Here is an 8,276-nt window from a genome sequence, read left to right as displayed (position 1 = left end):
ATAAGAACAGATGTAAAAAGAAACCAATAAGAAGAAACCAATAAATAGTCTGAACCGGCAAACGACCCAGCCAGCAGTAAAAAGAAACCAATAAGAACAGAGGTCCATTTCTCAGCCCCTCCCTCAGCTACAGTGGCCATGTAGCTCATTATAAATATATGATAATATAATAATAATGATAATTATGTTTACGTGTCAGCAAAGTTGTACATTTTTATTTTTTTAGTTTTGTAACATATAATAAATCGCCCAAACCCCATTTCTTTTACATTTACTAGGAAGTAGCCCGAGATACGTGACGGGATTTGTAAAACTTTTTAACTTATTGATGAAAAAAATTTATTAGAGAAAAATGTATTTTTATATAAGAGGTTTGTATGAAATTTTCTCAAATGATACACAAATATGATGAAATGATATAAAAAAATTGTTTATAAGGGTAAACAATTAAAATAGTAATCGATATAATTAACAACAGATGGAGATCGTGTTATGATATTGACTGAGTTATACATCATAAAATAAAAAATGAATGTTTTAGTAGTCTTTTTAGACTTAAACTTATATGATTAAAAAGTGTCACGTTGTGGCAAAACAAAAAAACAAAGAGAGATTTTTACTATGTTTACAGGCTACACTATGAGAAAGAAAATGATACATAATATATAACAAAAAGTTATATGTCAACAATAAGTTGATATCTTCGACAAAGGTTCCTATGTATAAAATTACAGTGTAAAGTAATAAATGATATTGTAATCATTTTATATATATATACTGGTAAAGTAAGCAGTTTTAGACAACATGAAAAGAGAAAAACAGTTTCAAAGGCAGAGAAAATAAATCCAAATTCACTGAAAATGAACAAAAAAAAACCCTTTTGGATGATTTCATCTAGGGAAGAGAAAACCTGGCAATAATCCAAGTTGATCAAAAGCAATAGAGGTTTCCTGCTTTAACTAAAGTCAACGATGATCTCTTATTATGGTTAATCAAATATAAGTTTTGGAATAGTGTAGCTTTCATTAGCATTAAAAAAAGCAAAGAGAAACATTACTTAATATTTAATAGTTGCAAAGAAGAAGCACATGTAGACAGTTTAAACATATGATTTGAATGATATAAAATTTAGAAAATGAAAATAAAAACAACTATTAATAGAAATTTCATAATCTCCGAAGGCAATAGTTGGCTGTGTAAGGTTGATCAAATTATTGATCGTACTATTAAATGATAAAAAAATATATGTAGTAAATATAGATTTTAATAAGAAAATGATAAATTAAGATGTAACAATCATTAAATATTTTCTTTTCAAAATATGATACTCAAAAATGAAAAGGCAACTCGATAACAAAAATATTATTTGATCTCTAGTTCTTTGACATCAGGAGCAATGTCTTTGTTAAGTATCGTTTTGATTTCCTAAACAATTACTTTTAGTAAGATTTGAGCATTTATTATGCATGAAACAAATTTTATACTAATAATCATGACAATCAATACTTTAATAGTTATAAAATTTATTTTATTTAATATTGCGTTCTCTTCCAATTGTATCATTTTAACAACGGTTGTGGTGTCAAAGAACGGTCCAAATTTCGATTGAAAAAAATCGCTTTTATTGCTAAAGGAGGAAGAGGTTGACTTGCAATTTGCATAAGATAATGAATCTAGATGAACTATGGTTGGTTGTAGATCTTCTTATTTTAAAATAGAGAATCTTCTTGCAAGCATGAGATTGATTTTTCTTGTGCCTTTGTCTGTCAACTAATTCTTCCCTTAACAACAAAACTATTTTTTCCAATAAAAAAAGGACTATCATTGATAGAAGAAACCATTAGTGAACTTAACAAATTGTAAAAAACATAGGCTGATGGTAAGAATTATTTATATATTTATGTAGGAAGTTAATTACAATATAACGTCAAACAATTATTTATTTTTTAAATGATTTACCTCTAATAGGTCAAGTTCGTCAAATCTATTAGAATGAGTAATAATTACTTTTTTTAGTTATGTTGTTAAATTTTTTAGCTTTAAATTGCATGTATTTTGTTTGCAACAAACTTATTGCTACTAAAAAGGAAAACATCATGAAAATAATAACAAATTGCACAAAAAAAAATTAACGAGAGTAGTAAAAAAAAAAAAAGCAAATAAAAGAAGGAAAGGCAAAAATAAAAATAGATGAATAAAAAAGGTGAAAAATCTTAGGGCACTTTACAGATATACTAACTGCTTGCCTTAGCACCAAGCCATAAATAACTGCATATGTTGCTGAAGAGAACAATAGCTCAATCTCATGTTTGTATGACCATAGAGTAATAACATAAATCAAGTACTAGTGTGGAAATATAGTCAATGATCTTGGAATGAACAAATAAATAAAAAAATGTCTTACTTACTTGTTCAACAAAATATTAAAGAGTTTCGAATTTTTAGCAACAGAATTGAATTATATGGTACAAAATCTCATTTTAAAGACATGAAGTGGAAAGAATCTAGAAGTATTCTCATAGAGGATAGCATGTTGTTGAGAAGAAATAGCTAAAACAAAAGTTGATACTTTCATGATAATTGTTCATGTAATCATGTGGATGGTACAAAGAAAACATTTCAATTAGAAATTAAACTTCTTAATAGCAACATGATTGAAAATTTTGATAAGCTAAACAATCAAGGTCAAATTACAAATCCATTTGAACTTATATCCAATATATGTTTCTATATTTTTTATTTTAAGTACATACATTTCTTTTTTGAAGATGTTAAAATTTAAAAAATTCTGTTTAAGTACTTCTCCATCGTCAAACCAAGCTTATAAAGCATAGAAGTATGTTAGTTTTATTTTAAAAGTAATGAGTTTGATTTCAATTTCTACATATATTTAGGCTAGTTTTAGACTATATTAATTAATATTGTATTTAATTTTCAAATATTTAGGTGTCAGGGTTATATTCTATATTTTACATTTTATTAAGGTTTTAGTTTAGTTATAAATACTTATATAATCTTAGTTTCAATGAGCTTTTGAATGATAAATATTTGAAATTTTGAGTTAAAAGAAGATTATAAAGCAAATATAAATCAAGAGCAAAGGCATATCCAATCACATACATATCTAGAGAAAAGATTAGGAATAGAATTGATTTGACACAATAAATGCATACTAATATTTCAAAAAAAACCGAATAGAACTTGGCAAACCAAAAACCATTAAACCAAATTATCTAAAGCTAGCAAGATTTAAATTTATAATATTGTGTAAACATAACCTGAGTTTAGTACTCCACAATAAATACAACACCCCTGCAAAATAAAAAAAAAAAAAGACAAAAGAAATCAATAAGAGAAACCATGTTAGTATAGTTCTAAAACTCATGAGTAAATGTATAAAATATAAATCAAAGACCAAATTACTAATAAAATTGATCAAAAAGAACATCATTTGTTCTTATCATTGAAAAGAAGCCTATAAATATGACTAAACATAGAACTTCAGTCTACTCGAGCATTAATATGAACTCTAACATCATAATCAACTCCAAAGAAATAAATATAAAAAGTATAAAGAAAAACAGTTATTGTTGTTATAAGTACTAGTAGACAAACTAAAGCAAAGTTTCCTACACAAAATAAAAAAGAGAAAAAAATTAATATAGAGAGCCATAAAAACATACAAACTAATATATCATTTATAATAAGTGTAAGAAAAAAAAAACATGCATAAGATAATATTCTATAAAACATAACTTGAGCTTAATACTCAATAATAAATACAACAACCCTGCAAAACAAAAAGAAAATGACAAAAGAAATCAATAAGAAAAACCATGTTAGTATAGTTCTAAAACTCATAAGTTAATGTATAAAATACAAATCAAAGACCAAATCACTAATAAAATCGATCTAAAAGAACATCATTCGATCTTATTATTGAAAAGAAGCCCATCAATATGATTAAATATATAACCTGAGTCTGCTCAAGCATTAATATGAACCCTAACATCATAATCAACAAACTAAAGCAAAGTTTCCTACACAAAATAAAAAAGAGAAAGAAATTAATATACAAAGGCATGAAAGCATAGAAACTAATATATCCTTTATAATAAGTGTAAAACAAAAAAAAAAAAACCTGCATTAACAGATTAGTCTATCTGCAAGAAACTTATATAGACAATCACATATTATATTTTAATAGGAAGATTACATTTCCAGATGAGAAAACAGAGAGAGTAATTTGAAGCCATTTTTGATACTCAATCAAGTAGCAAATTGAAGTCCAAATCATCCATGAAACAACTGAAACATAAATAGGTGGACACGAAGATCTACCAAACCATGAAAACCCAAACCCATTAGAAATTAAAATCTTAAACCTTAACAAAGAAAACAATTTTAAAAAAATTTGAAGAACATGATAACAAGGAAAACATGTAAAGCATGTAAATCGTCAATCAAATAACCAGGGAAAAATAAATTGAATGTCTAAATCCCCATAAACCCAAAACTCTAACGTGATTGTGGAAAGTTAGAAAGTACAACGGACAAGAAGGAAAGAACGAGGTAGATAGCAAAAAACCCTAAGGTGGAAAGATAGGAGGAACAAGGGACAGGAAGGAAAGAATGAGGTAGATAGCAAAAAACCCTAAGGCAGGTGAAACATGATATTGGCATGCAAGCCACCGAAGTTGATCCCATGTCAAAAGCAAACCAAACTCTAACCACACACAATAAATCCCCTGTCTTCCAAAATAACCCTTGAGAAAGCCATGTGATAAAAAGACAAAAGAGGTCTCTTAGCTAATGGGACACATGACCAATTTTAGAAGTGCTAGCTTTAAAATTATTATAGTTTTGATTATGATAAAATGATCAAATTTACTTGAACATTATTTGAGTAATTCTTGACAATTTCTTGAAATAATTTAACTCCCATATATTTGTTCCTACATAAACACAAGCTTTACTCTTGAAGTTATTGAACTATATCTATAAGCTTGTATGACTTAGGTGTATGAGTGCTTATAATTCTCATTCATTAAAGTCTAATTTAAAGATTAAAGAAAAATCTAGATGCACTCATTAAGGGAGAGTTTTGAATATCTTGTTTAATGATGAAAAAGAAAAATGAGAGAAGGAAGACTTAGTTAAATAGAGTTTGATAGGTCTTCATATTTAATTTATGTATGTGATGCTTAGTTTTGGTTTTGTTGAATATTACGTAAAGAAAACTAGATGTATTAACTAAGGGGGAGGAACTCATTACGTATAAAGATGTGAAGTATTCATTTTGAACATAGACATTGCACTCTTAATCTAGGAGTGTTTTGTCATCATAAAAAATAAAAGATAGAGAATATTGACTCTATATATTTTTGATGATAGCAAAAATTCTCATTCATTGGTGTTTAATTATATTATTTAAGTGTGCAAGAGAAAGCTTAAATTCATTAATATATTTGGTATTTGAAAGCAAGTCAAGATGCTTGTTCAGTTGCAAGATTGGTTAATTGATTAAACAAGCAAAGAAGAAAGAGTTTTAATGAAGACAGATTAGTCTTAACCGATTAACACAAATCCTTAATCGATTAAAGCAATTTTGGGTGCTACACTAAAGACAGACAAAAAGATCTTAACTGGTTAACACAAGATCAATCAGTTAAGCAGGTGTTGGATACAAGCAGAAGCTTCATAGTCGGTTAACTAAATGAGTTAGCTAAAGTACAAAAGTAAAGATCTAAAATGAAGGCAGTCAAATTTGTGAAGAACAATTCAAGAAGTCTTGGATGATTAATATATCTCATGGCTGTTTAAGGGAAATGGAAGATCAGTGTTACCAAGCTAAGAGAAGAATTAATCAAACAAAAAAGGTTGATGAAGCTGGTTACTCTAGAAACAGTAAGCTCTTAATCGATCAAAGTCTTTCTTAACCGATTAAAAGAGTAAAGGAGATTGTAAGACAGAGAATACTTAATCGACTAAGAAGTATAGTTAGCCAACTAAAAGCTCATCGAAAAATTTGATTGCAAGACATAGAAGACTTAATCGACTCAGAAATATAATTAGCCAGCTAAAAGCTCATCGTTAGAGAATTTGGTTGCGAGATAGAGAAAACTTAATAGACTAAGAAATATGGTTAGCCAACTAGAAACTTACCGTCAAAAAATTTGAATTTAAGCACAAAAGGACAAAATAACGGCAAAAAACACCTAGTTTCTATCTCCAACGGTCAGAAGTGATTTTGCAAGTATTTAAAGCCTCTCCAATAGTAAAAAATCAGATAGAGAAGTTATCCAAAGTGATTTTGAGCTTAGAAGACCAAAACCTTCTTTTCACATTTGTATTTCACTCCCATCCTTTGAAAAAGTGTTTGAGCTTAACTTTGTACATCTTAGATTAGCTAAGTGATCGTTTGTACTTTATCCTTTCTTCATTTCTTATTTACTTAGATTGTGCAAGGCACTCTAAGAGGTAGATCAAGCTTGGGTTAGCTTGGTTGTTGTTATAGGTTCTAACTTAGCTTTGAAAAAGTTAGTTTTGGGTTTTGGTTGATCTCAGGAAAAACTATTGTTAAAGGTTGTGGTTGAGCTTGTGAAAAACCATTGTAAAAACTTGGTGGAAGCTTGGGCATTCTACTGATTTTAGTAAATTGGTTTAAAAGTCCTTGATTGGGAGATCAAGATAGTAGATGTAGGTCAAGGGGACCAAACCACTATAAATCATTGTGTTTCTGTCTACCTTTTTTTATTTTCTTCTTGCTTTTAACACTTAAATAATTCCTCAGCAAGCTTTAAACTTCTATTTTCAAATTCTGTTAATAAGCTCTTTACTTAAAAGGAATTTTAGTGTCATTCAAAAAATGCTATTCACCTCCTCTCTAGCACGCTCTTTGGGACCAACAAGAAGTCCCTTTGGGGCTTCTTTTTATATAGAGTTATTGATTATACGTAAAAAGTAGCCAAAATATTTGAATACTATGGCAAGGGTTGATGCTTGTTTGTTTCCATTAATCTCTTGGATGAAAAAATTGATACCAAATCCTCCACAGAAATTCTCACCTTCAAATAATTCAACTTTGTCAATTGATCACTTTTAAGTTGAAAATTTTCTCTTCAATTAACCTTGTGCCAACTCCACTTCCACTTGGTTTTCCTTCAACCTGTTATTTCACTTCTCAAGACCGATCAACTGATCAAACATGTAGAAGATTTTCAAATTTTGAGTAAGCTCTCTTGATCACAAGGTATGTCTATGATCATGCCAGACAAAAATTGACATTCACTAATAAGCATTTCACCAAAATGTTCCAAGGGGAACACCCAGCTTTCGACAACTTCTAGGTTTTAAGTATATAATTCTTGACAAGAGAGCATGGGATTAGAAACTTCGAAGTGCCAAAATCCTACATATTTTGGTAACCCCAAAAATTTCGTTCGTGTAAGAACCTAGCTATAACATCTCATGATGCCTCTTCCTTTATGTAGTAATCATTGCACTTTGTATACATATTTTTTTTATACATAGAAGACATTTTAAAGGGTAGAGAAGAAAGAATTCCAATCTTAAACTTCAATTTTATTAATAAGAGGCAACAACGATTAGGCTAATTCATTTTTATTTGTACTTGTTTCATTAGTTGTCTTCTTATGTCTGTTAATTTATGTATATTCTATATTGCAGACAAATATGTTATATGAATCAAATTCAAATATATTGGCAAAAAAAAAATCAAATTCAAATATGGCCCTTAATTTGTGTAGCTAAGAATAGTTAAAGAGATCACTGGCTAAGCAAAGGGCCATATTTGAATTTGAGTCATGTAACACATTTGTTTATTCTAAATAGTCCACATAAATTATTACATATAAGAATGCAAAGAAGTACAAATGCGTTAGCCTAATCTTGTTCCCTCTTATTAATAAAGTTGAGATTTAATATTTGAATTCTTTCTTTTCTACCCTTTAAAATTTCTTTTATATATATATATATATATATAGATAGATAGATAGATAGATAGATAGATATACACAAAATGCACTGATTACTACATGGAGGAAGAAAGAGAGAGATAGAGCTGTATATCAAGCCTCCAACTTCAATATGAACCACTTCGATTTAAGTGAACCCTTCAATGTTAACCATGCTGAACAATCAGTGTTACTGGCCATCGGAATTGCTAACAATTGACTTTTTTTCTTCTTTGCTACATAATGCTAACAAATAACTTGAATTGATTTAAAAGATATACATGTATACATAATAAATAA

Source organism: Theobroma cacao, chromosome 4, assembly GCF_000208745.1.
Source record: "Theobroma cacao cultivar B97-61/B2 chromosome 4, Criollo_cocoa_genome_V2, whole genome shotgun sequence".
NCBI lineage: Eukaryota > Viridiplantae > Streptophyta > Magnoliopsida > Malvales > Malvaceae > Theobroma > Theobroma cacao.
Note: the sequence above shows the minus strand (reverse complement) of the source record.